Below are 15,019 nucleotides of genomic sequence, written 5' to 3' on the forward strand. Positions count from 1 at the left end.
GTAACTCACCTAAGTCCCTTTCCTTTGATTGCAATGTATAAATATAGATGTAACCCGCCATTCTCCAGAGCATTATCTCAATTCATTGAGGTTCTGCTTCCTCACATATGTCGACAGTTTGGCTCAAATAAACTCACAAAAATTCTTTACAGGTTTCAATGGCTTTTTAAATTAACAATAGTATATGTGAAAGATGTCCATCAAATATACACTACATAGAGTAATGTTAATTATAGCCCTCTCGTATATGGCTGTTCTGAATGTTTGCTATTCTGAATGGGGAGAAGTGAAAGTGGAGGTTGGAGACCATTTACACCAGCGGTTGCCAACCTTTCAGACCTCACGGACCACCAGTAGTTCATGGACCACCGGTTGGCTACTGCTGATTTACACATAGCCCATGAATGAACTGATAAAATACAGCAAAAAAGAGGTGCTGTGGGCTAAATGAGATTCTTACAAGGATCACTGAAAATTTAACTGAATTTTGGTCCTTAGTATATATGACACAGACTAGAAACCAGCAAGGGGCAGTGAAATTCATCTGGGACCTCCTGGTCGAATGACCTTTAGGGCCGGAAAGGGCTTTGGAAATGCTCTGGGTCAGTAGTTCTCCACTGCAGCTGAGTGTTGGACTCTCCCAAGGAGCCCTGAAACCTCCCCAAGCCCCAGGCACACCCCAGATGGATGGCACCAGAATCTCCAGGCAGATCCAGGTCTGGGAAGATGGTTAAAAGTGCAGCCTGGGGTGAAAACCATGGCTCCTTGAACCTCCTCATTTGACGGAGGAATGCACTGGCTGGCTAAGGTGCATGAAAGCAAAGTTGAGACTATAAGAGTTTCTTTTTTTAAACACCAGCATCACTTATATAGTAAAGTTGATTGCCTGAAGGTACATTTAAACAAATATTATTAGAGAATATACGATTACAATTTGATTAGTCGCTGAGCTTGGGGAAAAAAGGACCCCACTCAAACATTCCGGAGTGAAGTTATAATAAACATAACCAAACAAGTTCCCAGTGAATCAGGAAAAGGAGGAGATGAGACAATGAAAGATCATCCAGACTAAAGTCCCACTGTTGTATCTGCATAACCCCTCCCAGACCTCTCCACTATGGGGTCCCTTTTGCAGGAGATTACATTAGAATGATCCACTGACCCAAAGGATACCAACACATACCATGATTAAGACCCAGCTTATTTCCAACCCTCAGATGGTGAGCAATTCGCTTCTAGAAATCAGATAATATAACCCCAGGACACAGGCACTCCCTTGATGCCTGTGGTGTTCCTTCTTGAAAATCCTTTTTCCTGGCTCATTTCTCTCTGTCATTAATATACATTACTCATGTGCTAACTTGAAAGGTTTACATTTTGTTGTGGTTTTCCCCCTCCTCTGCATCTCAGAAACATGTTACTACAATTATACAAGTTTGTCATCCAAGGAAAATAGCTAACAATACCAACATAAATCAGTTCCCAGGGCAAAGGCATTAAAAAAATCCCCCCCTGGAGTTTTATTTCTTCACTTTGTTTTCCAGAAGGCCACATGCCATGTTTTAATCTAAAACCAATGTACACTCAGATTGACCGAAGACCAGAGTTGGAGCTACAAGTGATTTTAAAGATCAAAATGTGCTAGTCTTTATCCGTGAAAAGAAAAGCTTAGTTCTAAACTAAGGGTTGTGTTTTCATGCATTTCTCTAAAAGAGGAAATGTGTTTGGGCCGGCAGAGCCATAAGCATTCTTTCACCCTAGCACCCCGCCACTTCTGGCCCCAATTTTTGGAGGGGGTTGAGCTGGTTTCAGGATTAAACCCGTGGCTTTCAGCTCTGATGTAGGGGCAGTGACTAGTGATATACCACAGATGATACTTAGTGCAAAGGCCCCAGGCTCTTGAGACAGACAGGAGTTTAAACCCCAGGTCTGGTGTTTTCTAGTTATGTGCCAGTTAGGCTAATTATCCCCCTAATGATGGTTAGAAAGTTGCTCTAAAAATCGAGGGCACTCATGTCTGTAATGACCCAGTGGAGGTATCTACAGATATCACTGCCAGGCCATCCTCTACAGTTCCCCACCAACCTTCCTCTCTCCATTCCCTCTCTGTCCGTTTCTTCTCTTCCCATCACAGATTTCTTTCTAATGTGTCTCCTGTACATTTAACGCTCACTTGGACCATTATTCAGCTTGCATTACTCTTCTTACAGTTTCCCCTTTATCAGTCCACTGCTTGTTGGCATCACTGTAAATTCCACTCAGCCCAAATCTGGGGCAATGTTTGGTATCTATGTGATAGATTTAGTCCTGTTCTTTCAAAACATTAGTTTATATGCCAATATTTTTGCTTTTAACAATTTATGGAACTATTAGCAATCTGAACCACCTACAAAAGAAATGCTGTCCATGCCAATCCAGTTTTGATTATTCTGTAACTAGAGGCCCGGTGCACGAAATTCGTGTCGGGGTCAGGGTGTGTGTGTTCCTCAGCCCAGTCTGCACCCTCTCCAATCTGGGACATCCCTCTCACAATCCAGGACTGCTGGATCCCAACTGCTCACCAGCCTGCCTGATTGCCCCCTAAACACTCCCCTGCCAGCATGATTGACGGCTAACTGCTCCCCTGCCGGCCCAATTGCCCCTAACTGCCCTCCCCTGCAGGCCTGGTCACCCCCAACTGCCCTCCCCTGCCAGCCTGGTCGCCCCTAACTGTCTTCCCCTGCAGGCCTGGTCCCCCCCAACTGCCCTCCCCTGCAGGCCTGATTGCCCCCAACTGCCCTCCCTTTCAGGCCTGGTCCCTCCCAACTGCCCTCCCCTGCCGGCCATCTTGTGGTGGCCATCTTGTATCCACATGGGGACAGCCATCTTGGACCACATGGGGGCGGCCATCTTGTGTATTGGAGTGACGGTCAATTTGCATATTACCTCTTTATTATATAGGATGACTTACAGACAAGAAAAAACATTATGGGCTGTTCCAGGAAGGACCACTCACATGGTACATGACTAACACTGCCCATTTGCCTGCCTCGACTTACCTCCCAGCTCTATAAGTCCAGATAGACTACACACTGCAGCAGGTAATTGTTCCTCACCAGAATGATTTTTTTGGGGAAAAAAATGTTTCTGTGGTAGGCAGTTAGACAGACATGAGCAGAGCAAGGACTATAGTCTAGGTACAGAAGTTCACCAGGATGGAAGCTCTGGGTGACTAGCAAAGGATAATTGTAGGATGGGACCTCATCCCCTGGGTGACCTTTCCTCACCTAGCACATGGCTGGTCATGTGGTTTAGACCCCCCTGACCTCAGGACCAGCTGTATTGACTAAAGACACTGCCCTGGTGCCAACCAATCAGTCAGCAAAGACTCCAGCCCTGAAAGGACACACCTGGAAAATTGATGAATATTCTATTAACCCTTTGCACTCACTTGCTTTTTTCATACGAGCTGCTACCGATGCTAACAGTGTCGAGTCACACTTGACATCCGAGTGCAAAAGGTTAAGATCTTTCCCTGGGACCTCCCCTAACATCTCCACCCTTAAAACCCTCTCCCTCCAGGAAGCACACCCATGCCTTTTCCTAACCGCCCCCCCTCAATACCCTCAGGCACATCCCCTTTACCTCCCTCATTCCTAAGCTCCAAGGGCCCTTCCTTTACCTCTATATCTTGTTTCCTCAGCCCATTTCTTCCACAAATTACTGCGTCTATCTCAGTGATTTTCCAAATAAGTGTTCTCTTACAGTTTGAGTCTTGGCTCTGAATTCTTCTCTAGCTAGACTCAAAAACCAAGGTTGCTGAACTCAGGTCTGGTCTCATCCTACTGGTCTAACATGTGGTACTTTTCCCGCTGCTCACAACATTTCCATTCATGAATACCGTATAATATACATGCTGGTGAGATCATGCCTTCTAAGTAAAAACGTGTAAATCATGTAAATTTTAAACTGCAGTTTTCGTGGTTTTGCAATAAACTGTTTAAAGATGCAAACTATCTGAAAGATGGCTAAATCTAATTGTTTTAAAAAGAGGGAAGAGATAAAAAGATTATTTGAAGTACTTTCATTCCCATTAAAATGAATATGAAGGACTTCTGAAGACCTGACTACTGGAAGCTCAGAGAACCTTCTTCACCCTGTTGGGCATTCATTAAAACATGCTGAGCAGGACTACTGTTGACATGAAGGCACTCAGTCCAGGGGAGGGAATGTCTGTGAGAACCCCAGGAGCCCTGCCCTTTTCTCACATCTTATGGACACAGAATGAAAGAGCTAATATTGTTTCTAACCCCTATTCCTCATAAAGAAGAAAAATGGGGGGAGGAGAAGTGAAGAATTTAGTAATTGTCTCCTGAATGACTAAAAATTGAAATCTTTGTCTTTCAAAGGAGGAGTTCTGTGGGCATGGTGTGAAGTAAATAAAACAGGTGCTAATGTGCAGCTTTTAAACCAAAGATGACAAAGCATTTGGTTAGCAAACAAACACTTGGAGCCTGGGACACAATAAAATAGCCCTGGCTCCAGGCTAAAAATCTCCCAAGAATCATCATATAATTTTTGCAGACAGTTTATCTATTGTTTTCACCTGCAGTGTTGAAATGTACTTGGTATTTTTTAGTTAATGGAGCAGCTGGCTGGATGGGCAGGTGATGAAATGACAGAGGAGTGAGCTGAGGGAGCTTCCCTCCAGAACAGTCACAGCATCTACTTCATCAAAGGAGCCACCCAGGGCTGGTCAGACCACATTCTCAACAAAACACATATTGAAAAGCACATTTAACGGGCGCCTGAGGGTGCATGTTTTCAAGTGACCTAACTGTTATTTTTGGACTTTCACTCAATTCATATAAAATTCTACTGCTAATAGATGTAATACATAAAGCCAGAACTGGTCTGCAAAGGTGACTCAATGTACTGAGCCTATAGTACAGTCTTTTAAATCCAGTGTATGGTTGTAACTTCTTGATTTATGGGATTGGAATGAAGCTAAAAAGTAGGAGAAGGTTCACAGTGAAATATTCTGGTTTTCTCCTTTCTTACTCACCAGTTATTCATTTCTTGTTTGCCTTTACAAAATTTCTTTATTCAAGCAAATACAATTTTATTTTCTTTTTTATATACAAATATAAAGTACTAGAGGCCCGGTGCAAGAAATTCATGCTTGGGGTGGGGGGTGTCCCTGAGCCCAGCCAGCACCCTCTCCAATCTGGAACCCCTCAAGGGCAGTCGGACATCCCTCTCACAATCCAGGACTGCTGGCTCCCAACTGCTGGCCTGCCTGCCAGCCTGATTGCCCCTAACTACTTCTGCCTGCCAGCCTGATCACACCCTAACCACTCCCCTGCCAGCCTGATCGACGCCTAACTGCTCCCCTGCTGGCCCAATTGCCCCTAACTGCCCTCCCCTGCAGGCCTGGTTCCCCCCAACTGTGCTCCCCTGCAGGCCTGGTCCCGCCAATTGCACTCCCCTGCAGGCCTGGTTCCCCCCAACTGCCCCCCCTGCAGGTTTGGTCACCCCCAACTGCCCTCCCCTGCAGGCCTGATCACACCCAACTGCCCTACCTAGCAGGCCTGGTCCCTCCCAACTGCCCTCCCCTGCTGGCCATCTTGTGGCAGCCATCTTGTGTCCACATGGGGGCAGCTATCTTGGACCACATGGGGGCGGCCATCTTGTTGTTGGAGTGATGGTCAATTTGCATATTACTCTTTTATTAGATAGGATACTTAGCGATGTCCTTTGAGGATCTTTCCATGTAGGCAAACAGACAGCAGCCTCATTGTGTTACAGCTCCAGAGTACTCCATAATTTACTTAACCAGCCCCTCCTGATGGACATCAAACCCTCTAATCTTTTGCTATTCCACACAAAGTTATGGAGTATAACCTTGAATGTAAGCACAACTGAAGCAATTCTGATGGAAACTGGCAAACTGCTCCTCACAGACACTCTACCATCTTCCATCCCGTCAGGGATGGTTCTTGTTCCCCAGTCTCAGCAATCAGAGCAGACAACAGACTGCTGCTCTGGAGTCTCCCAGTCACAGCCCAGCCTTATTTCTCTTACTATGAATGAGGTTGAGCATCTTCTCACATGTTTTAGATCCTTTTTCTTTTTCTGTGTGCTGTCAGTTTAGATGCTCTGCCAATCTACAGTGTTGCTTTTTTTTAAGATTTCTGGAAGGTTACATATTAATTTTTAGTCACATATCTGTGATATAAGTTGTGAATAGTTTTCCTAGTTTTTCCTTTTCCTTTGTTGGTTCCCTCGCCCACCCACTACAAAAGTTGATTTTAATCAATCTTTTATTTCATGGCTTCTGGGTTGTAAACAGTTGGAATTATCGCCAAACTCATTGCTATGAAGAAATTTTCCTATGTTTTATTCTGGTATTTAATTTTTTTGGTGTTTTTTTTTTGAAAAAATTTAAACCCACACAAAATAGAGATATTGCTAAAACAATCCTCCTATACTCGCACTATATTCAACAGGGTTTTGCCAACGTATTTTATTATCTCTTCTCTATCTACAAAGTTATTTGTGGATACAGAAGCAAACCCAATATATCAAGTCATTTTAATCTTATATACTTCAATATGCATTTAAAAAACATAGTAAATGTTTTCCTGCATAACCATTATGCTATTATCACACATAACAAAATTAACAAGCTATTTGGTATCATCTAATACTTGATCTACATTCCATTTTCTCCAATTGCCTCAAAAATCTCCTTATACAGTTGATTTGTTCAGGATGTCACTGTGTTTTAATGTTTGAAAACATTTAACTATTTAAACTTTTTGTCCTTTGCTAGACTAGACATCAGAGGATTTACTTAGAGAGAGCCTGTTTATTTTTCTTTTGTTTCCATTTTTAAATCATTTTCATTTTTCAATTATAGTTGACTTATTATATTAGTTTCAGGTGTACACCCCAGTAATTAGACATTACATAACTTACTAAGTAATCATACTGATAAATCTCGCACCCATCTGACACCATACATAGTTATTAGAATATTATTGACTATACTAGTGGCCCAGTGCACAAAATTCATGCATGGGGGGGGGGGGGGGGAGAAGAGAGTGTTCCTCAGACCGGCCTGCACCCTCTCCAATCTGGGACCCCTCGAAGAATGTCCTACTACCGGTTTACAGGGATCGGGCCTAAACTGGCAGTCAGACATCCCTCTCACAATCCAGGACTGCTGGCTCCAGCTGCTCACTTGCCTGCCTGCCTGCCTGCCTGATTGCCCCTAACCACTCTGCCTGCCGGCCTGCTCGCCCCCAACTGCCCCGTGCTGCCGGCCTGCTCGCCCCCAAATGCCCCCCACCCCGCCAGCCTGATCACCCCCAACTGCTCCCCGTGCCAGCCTGATCACCTCCACTGCCCCCCTGCTGGCCTGCTCACTCCAAACTGACCCCTCCGCTGTCCTGATCACCTCCAACTGACCCCCACTGACAGCCTGCTAACCCCCAACTGGCCCCTATGCTGGTCTGCTTACCCCCAACGGCCCCTGACATCCCATCCTGGCCTGATCATCCCCCCCTCACCCCCCAGCGACCCAAGGTCCCAGCCCCTCCTTTTTTTCTTTTTCCTTTTTTATTTTTAGCACCTCCTTGAGCGGAGGCCAGGGCCAGCTGAAAGCAAATATCTAGGATTTATTTATCTTCTATAATTGAAACTTTATAGCCTTGAGCGGAGGCCAGGTCCAGCCAGGACGGGTGGGAAGCTTTGGCTTCCTCCATCGCTGGGGCAGCCTAAGCCTCTTGCTTGCTCCAGATCTGTGGCAGGCCGCCATCTTGGTTGGGTTAATTTGCATACTCGCTCCTGATTGGCTGGTGGGCGTGGCTGGTGGGTGTAGTGAAGTGATGGTTAATTTGCATGTTTCTCTTTTATTACTGTAGATTCCCTATGCTATACTTATATCCCCATGACTATTCTGGAACATCCAATTTGTACTTCTTTATCCTTTAACCTTATTCACCCATTTCCACAAACCCCCTCCCATTTGGCAACTGTCAAAATGTTATCTGTTCCTATAAATCTGTTTCTGTTTGCTTGTTCATTTATTTTGTTTTTTCAGATTCAACTGTTGATAGATATGTATTCATTGACATTTTATTTAAATACTGTTTTTTCTTTCTTCTTCTTAAAGAAGACACTTTAAGATTTCATGTAATACTGGATTGGTGGAGATGAACTCCATTACCTTTTTCTTGTCTGGGAAGCATTTTATCTGTTCTCAATTCTAAATAACTTTGCTAGGTAGAATAATCTTGTGTATAGGTCTTTGCTTTTCATCACTTTGAATATGTTTTGCCAATCCCTTCTGGCAGCAAAATTTCTGTTAATAAATCAGCTGACAGTATTATGGGAACTCCCTTGTAGGTAACTAACTTCTTTTCTCTTGTTGCTTTTAAAATTTTTTCTTTAACCTTTCGCATTTTTAAAAAATATATTTTTATTGATTTCAGAGAGGAAGGGAGAAGGAGAGAGAGATAGAAACATCAGTGATGAGAGAGAATCATTGATCAGCTGCCTCCTGCACGCCCCCAACTGGGGATTGAGCCCACAACCCGGGCATGTGCCCTTGACTGGAATCGAACCCGGGACCCTTCAGTCCACAGGCCGACGCTCTATCCGCTGAGCCAAACCAGCCAGGGCTAACCTTTTGCATTTTAATTATGATATGTTTTGGTGTAGGCTGGTTTATCTTGTTTGGGACTCTTTGTGCTTCCTGAACATGTATTTCTATTTTCTTCACCAGGTTAGGGAATATTTCTGTCATTATTTCTTCAAATAGGTTTTCAATTTCTTGCTCTCTCTCTTCTCCTCCGGCACCCTCATGATGCAAATGTTATTATGCTTGAAGTTGTCTCAAAGGCTCCTTACACCATCCTCATTTTTTTTAATTCTTTTTTTTTCCTTTTGCTGTACTGATTGGTTGTGTTTTGCTGCCTTATATTCCAAATAGCTGATTTAACTTCCACTTTATTTACTATTTTAAAAAATATATTTTTATTGATTTTAGAGGAAAGGAGAGGGAGAGAGAGATAGAAATATCAATGATGAGAATCATTGATCGGCCACCTCCAGCATCCCCCACTGGGGATTGAGCCTGCAACCTCGGCATGTTTCCTGACCAGGAATCAAACTGAGACCTCCAGGTTCATAGGTTGACCTTCAACCACTGAGCTACACCAGCCGGTCTGTCCTGTTGATAACCTATAAATTATTCTTCATTTCAGCTAGTCTATCCTTCATTTCTGACTAATCATTTTTTATGCTATTGAGGTTCTCACTAAGTTCATTGAAATCCTTAAAACCAGTGTTTTGAATTCTGCATCTACTAAATTGTTTGCCTCCATTTTGTTTAGTTCTTTTTCTGGAGTTTTGTTCTGTTCTTTCATTTGGACCATGTTTCTTTGTCTCCTCATTTTGGCAGGCTCTCTGTGTTCATTTTTATGTATTAGGTAGAGCTGCTACATCTCCCAGGCTTGGTAGAGTGGCCTAATGCAGTAGGTATTCTGCAGGTTCCCATGCCCAGCCTCCCTAATCACCAAGCTGGGCACTCGAGGTGCACCTCCTGTGTGGGTTGTGTACTCCTCTTGTAGTTGAGCCTTGGTTACTGGCATGTCAATGGGAGGGATTTACCCTCAGACCAATCAGCTGCAAGGACTGGCTGCAACCACTGACCACTGACCTCCGACCACCACAGAGGATCAGCTGTGCAGGAGGCCCATCACATAGAGCAGGACTTACTTCAGCAGAGCTCTGGTGCTCACTGAATCCACCCCTTCAGTATATTGCTTGTGGAGGTGGTTGGGTGGTGGTGCTTCTATGTGGTCTATGATGCTTTCAGATTTCTAAGGAAAGTGATAAAGACCCTCATCAGTCACTGCCCAACTTGGATCTGTAGTCATTTGAGCATCAGACTCTCTACTTCCCACCCTCCCACCTACCAGCTCTGTATCTCAGCACCTCACTCATCAGGTGTTCTCACTCATGGCCATCCACAGATTTTCAGCTTGGGCAGGATTAGCTTCTCTACTGTGAGAGAAATGTCAAGGTAGCCTAAGTGAAGGCTGGAAGTTACCTCTCTACAAAACCCTTCTCTCTCACCAAGGTCACCTGGCTCTGCCTGCACTTCTGCTGAACCTGCCTGACCTCCATCAGGTGGACTCCTGAGAAATGAGCAAGCTCATCGCAGTGAAGTCGGCATAACCTGGTCCTTATCTCAGGTATGTCCTGTGGCTCCCTGAGGATCTTAGAGATGAGTCCCACTTGCGTCTCTTCCATTCTTGCAGATATCTGTATCCAATCAAGTCCTCACACTGGGCAAGTCTTTCTTCACTCCCTCAGGTCCCTCCCTTTCTCTTCCTGCTGTTGTCATCACAGTCTGAGAATTGCACAATCACAGTAGCATTTTAGCTATCTCCTCAGTGCTTCCTCTTCCACCCCGCCCTCCCTTCTTGCTGTGTGAGCATCTGTCCCATTAAAACTCCCATGGTTTCCTGTGGCCAATAAACACACACCACTTATTTTATCATTCAGGCTCTCGAGTGCCCAAACAGTGTGCATTCATTGTACCTTCATCTGCACTTGACCTCCTCCATCTTACCACTTATCTAAATCCTACCCTGCCTCATTCTCTCTAGGTGAGGAGGGGAGTCTCCAGGACTCAATTTTCTCCTGCTCCTCAATTCCTACACCTCATCACATACTTTACCCATTGTGAGGATTTGTGTGTGTGCTCACCTGGAGCTTCTGAGCTGCCAGGGGAGCCTGTGCAGTACCCAAAGCACTGCTTGCTCATAAAAACTCCCAAGTTGCAGGCCTGCACGCAGGAATCAGCTATCTCTGCTCTTTCAATATGTAACATCTTGCATTTCTTCCTGCCTTTTTAGTTTATAAGTAACACTTATATAACACTAAGTGACTGAGAAGAATGCGGCCTTCTTCTTCTGCTCAGCCCAGTGACTGCAGCATTGGTGCCAATCTCTACAATCCAAGTTTCCTGTGGCTTTCTGAAATCCCTTTTACTGTAATTCTTGGTTTACTTTTGTTCAGTGAAAAGGAAGATTGCCCTGGCTGGTTTGGCTCAGTAGTTAGAGTATCAGCCTGTGGGCTGAAGGGTCCCGGTTTCAATTCTAGTCAAGGACGCAAGCCCAGGTTGCGAGCTCGATCCCCAGTGTGGGGCGTGCAGGAGGCAACTGATCCATGCTTCTCTCTCATCATTGATGTTCCTATCTCTCCCTCTCCCTTCCTCTCTAAAATCAATAAAAATCTCTCTCTCTCTCTATATATATATATATAAAGAGCCAGGGTCCATAACATCCAAAATGACTGAAGGGACAACTGAACACCAGGCAGCGCACGAAGCAGGCTCAGGTGGGTGGGGACTGGCAAGCGGGCTGAACTGCTGACCTCTCGGAAAGAGAGAGAGGTGGGCTTCATCAGCAGCCGAGCCTCTCTCTCTCTCCCTCTCTCTGAGAGGTCAGCAGTTCAGCCCGCTTGCCAGCAGCCTGGGGTGGCTGCTGATCAGCCCCACCTCTCTGATCATGCCCGGAGATGCTGACTGGCATAGAAACCGACCAATCAGAACCAAATCTAGGTGAACTGTGAGGAGTCAATGGCTGCCTAGGAGGCAGAGCTTTTAACGCTGACTGGCATAGAAACCGACAAATCAGAACCAAATCTGGGTGAACTGCGAAGACAGAACCTAAGGTGGGGGCTAAGGAGGGTTTTGTTTTTTTTGTTTTTTTTAATATATTTTATTGATTTTTTTTTTTACAGAGAGGAAGGGAGAGGAATAAAGAGTTAGAAACATCAATGAGAGAGAAACATCTATCAGCTACCTCCTGCACACCTCCTACTGGTGATGTGCCCACAACCAAGGTACATGCCCTTGACCGGAATCGAACCTAGGACTCTTCAGTCCACAGGCCAACTCTCTATCCACCGAGCCAAAACGGTTAGGGCTAAGGAGGGGTTTTAAGGGCAACAGCTATTTGGTGTAAGGTGTAAGAAAGCGGTTCAATTTTTTAATGACCGGTTTCCCAGCATAGTGCATATGGCTGGCTATCAGTCTAGATATAGGGATTATGTATTTTTGTCCGCCAAGAGCATCTCCTCCTGCTGAAAAAGGCTCCCTCCCCCCATTTAAGCAATCCTATCCTATATAATCTATCTATACTAATAAAAGGGTAATATGCTACTTAGACCGGGTTGACCGGCCATCTTCCGGACATCCGACTTCCTTCCCGACAAAGCCATGATGGTGGGGGCCAAGGCAGAGGCAGTTAGGGGTGATCAGGCCGGCAGGGGAGGGGAGTTGGGGGTGAGATCAGGGCAGCAGGGGAGGGCAGTTGGGGTGACCAGGCCTGCAGGGGAGGGCAGTTAGAGGCGATCAGGCAGGCAGACTGGCAGAGGCAGTTAGGGGCAATCAGGCAGACAGGCAGGTGAGTGGTTAGGACCCAGTGGTTCCAGATTGCGAGAGGGATGTCTGACTGCCAGTTTAGACATCCCCGAAGGGGTCCCCAATTGGAGAGGGTGCAGGCTGGGCTGAGGGGACCCCCCCCCCTCCGTACACGACTTTTGTGCACCAGGCCACTAGTATAATTATAAAAAGAAAAGAAAGAAAAAGAGAAGGAAGATTGTTTTTTTATCTTCAGGGCACAGTTCCTTCACTTTTTTTTTTTTTTTTTTTATGTCTCAAAGCATTCAAAAGCCCAATGTTTTTAAAGGCTTTATCTGTTTTAAATGTTAGGGCGGGGCACTGACACAGTACAGCTCCTGGTCATCTCAGATAGAAGCTGCCGTGGGAGAACCGCTAGTAACTGTCAGGTGGTTGCTCAATCCCAACTACCCCTGAGCCAGGACAGGATGTGATAAATGTCTCTTTTTAGCTCTGGAAGGCTTGTCCCTATGACATAGGATGGTTCAAATGCTACCCCTTACTTAAAATAAAAGTTACTTGGCATTTTTAACATCCTGGAATATTCTAAAGAGGAATGGGGAACAAACCAATGTCAAAGGTAGAGAAGTCTTTGAGTTCAGTGGTAACCAGAGGTAGGGTTGACTATCATTAGATGTGGCACAAGGCAGTGAATCCCCAGCCCTGTAGTATCTTGCACATGAGAAAAAGGAATATCTCAGAAGCAAACTACTTGGAGAAGTTTTGGTTACCATCAGTCAGAATTTAGAGTGACTCCTTCAAGGTGACTAGAGCCAATTGGTTCAAAAAGTACAAGGAACTGAAAGCTCCCTAATGAAAATTTAATTTATAACATTTTTGACTCACTCAAACCTTCTCTAGAAGGAAGGTGATTGTTTTTGTTTTAAACAGTTCCAGTTTTATACTGCAGGTGACAAGTGAGGAATACCCAGTTTTAGGTTTTAACAAAGTGAGTAATTAAACACAGAAGGTACTACTATTAATATTGAAATTAAGTTTGTCATTTAATCCAGTGCTGTATTGAATTCACTTTGTGTATTGATGGGGAAAATATACTAAATAATATACTGTTGAAGTTTTTAATGTAACTGAGAGAATTAAGATACTTTTAAAAGGTTTAAAAACAATGTGACAACTGTCTAGGAAATTATTTAATTAAATCTGAAGTAAATCCTATATATCCTATATAATAAAAGGCTAATATGCAAATTGACTGAATGGAGGAACAACCAGTTGCTATGATGCGCACTGACCACCAGGGGGCAGACTCTCAACATAGGAGCTGCCCCCTGGTGGTCAGTGTGCTCCCACAGGGAGAGTGCTGCTCAGCCAGAAGCTGGGCTCACCGCTGGCGAGCGCAGCTGCAGTGGCGGGAGCCTCTCCTGCCTCCGCAGCAGCACTAAGGATGTCTGACTACCCCTGGGGAGCGGGCCTAAGCCGTCAGTCGGACATCCCTCGAGGGCTCCCGGACTATGAGAGTGAGCAGGCCAGAATTTCCTCTAGATCACGCATGTCCAGATGAATAACATAAAGATATTCATCTACAATTTGACATCTGAACCCAAATAATGTTCTCTTCTTTTATGTTGCCTTTTAAACAAACCCACTTAAGAGTACTAAAACACAGATAGGCATTTTAATATGAGTTCCAAAAACCCACTCCACTCCACCTAGGTAGGAAAGTTTTCCTTTTCCCTTGTGGAATGTATAAGAGTTTGACCAAAGCTTTCTCAGTGTGAACCAGCTACAGAATGCTGGTGACATGATGAACTGAGATTCACCTCCTCAGGAAAGTGGCGTTGGAATGACCACTCAGGCATCAGAAGTAGTCATTTTCTATTATTGTTACTAAAATAACATAATTGATTTAAAATAATTTTAAATTCTTTCTTTTTAGAAAGGAAGGGAGAGGGAGAGAGAGATAGAAACATCAGTGATGAGAGAGGATCATTGATCAGCTGCCTTCAACATGCCCCACACTGGAGATCGAGCCCAAAACCCCTGACCAGGAATGGAACCATGACCTCCTAGTTCATAGGTCGATGCTCAACCACTGAGTCATGCCAGCCAGAAAATCCACTTTTTAAATGAAGAGATAGTAAACCACTTTCTTAGCTTTCAAAAAAAAATCAATAGAGTACAGCCAGAGTACACCCAAGCAATGCTATTCTTCCACCTGGGTCAGGTCCACACAGAGGCCAAGCTGCTGGTTAGCTCTAGAATATTCTCCCACATGCCAAGGTCTGCATGCGTGCATGTGTGTGTCCTTGTGCATGTTCTCCATGCTACTGTCAAGATATCTATAATAATACAAGGGTAATATGCTAATTAGACCAGATGTCTTCTGGACGTCATTCCAGATGTCCTTCCTGACAAAGCCGGGGCCAGAGGGAAGCCGGCTGGTGTCCCGGGTGCCTGCGGGCAGCCCCGAGGGAAGCCAGCCAGGGTGCCAGGTGCCTGCGGGTGGCCGGAGGAGGGAAGCCTGGGTCCTGGGTACCAGAGGAAAGCCAGTGACGGCAACTAGGGGAAAGAAGGCCTACTCTTGAATGAATTTTCGTG

General features: G+C 44.9%; 1 protein-coding gene across 4 annotated transcripts in view; it reads right to left on the minus strand.

The window, feature by feature from the left end:
* Positions 1 to 15,019, minus strand: part of SVIL (supervillin) — a 273,866-nt gene that overhangs the window by 141,389 nt on the left and 117,458 nt on the right. For 2 of the 4 annotated variants that reach the window (XM_079767919.1, XM_079767918.1), the window contains one exon: positions 9,766 to 9,869. The exons of the other annotated variants lie outside the window; for them this stretch is intronic. The gene's annotated coding sequence lies outside the window, so the exon portion shown is untranslated. The remainder of the gene's footprint in view (positions 1 to 9,765; positions 9,870 to 15,019) is intronic. 4 annotated transcript variants of the gene reach the window in all.

Source organism: Cnephaeus nilssonii (genome assembly GCF_951640355.1).
Source record: "Cnephaeus nilssonii genome assembly, chromosome: 4".
Lineage (NCBI taxonomy): Eukaryota > Metazoa > Chordata > Mammalia > Chiroptera > Vespertilionidae > Cnephaeus > Cnephaeus nilssonii.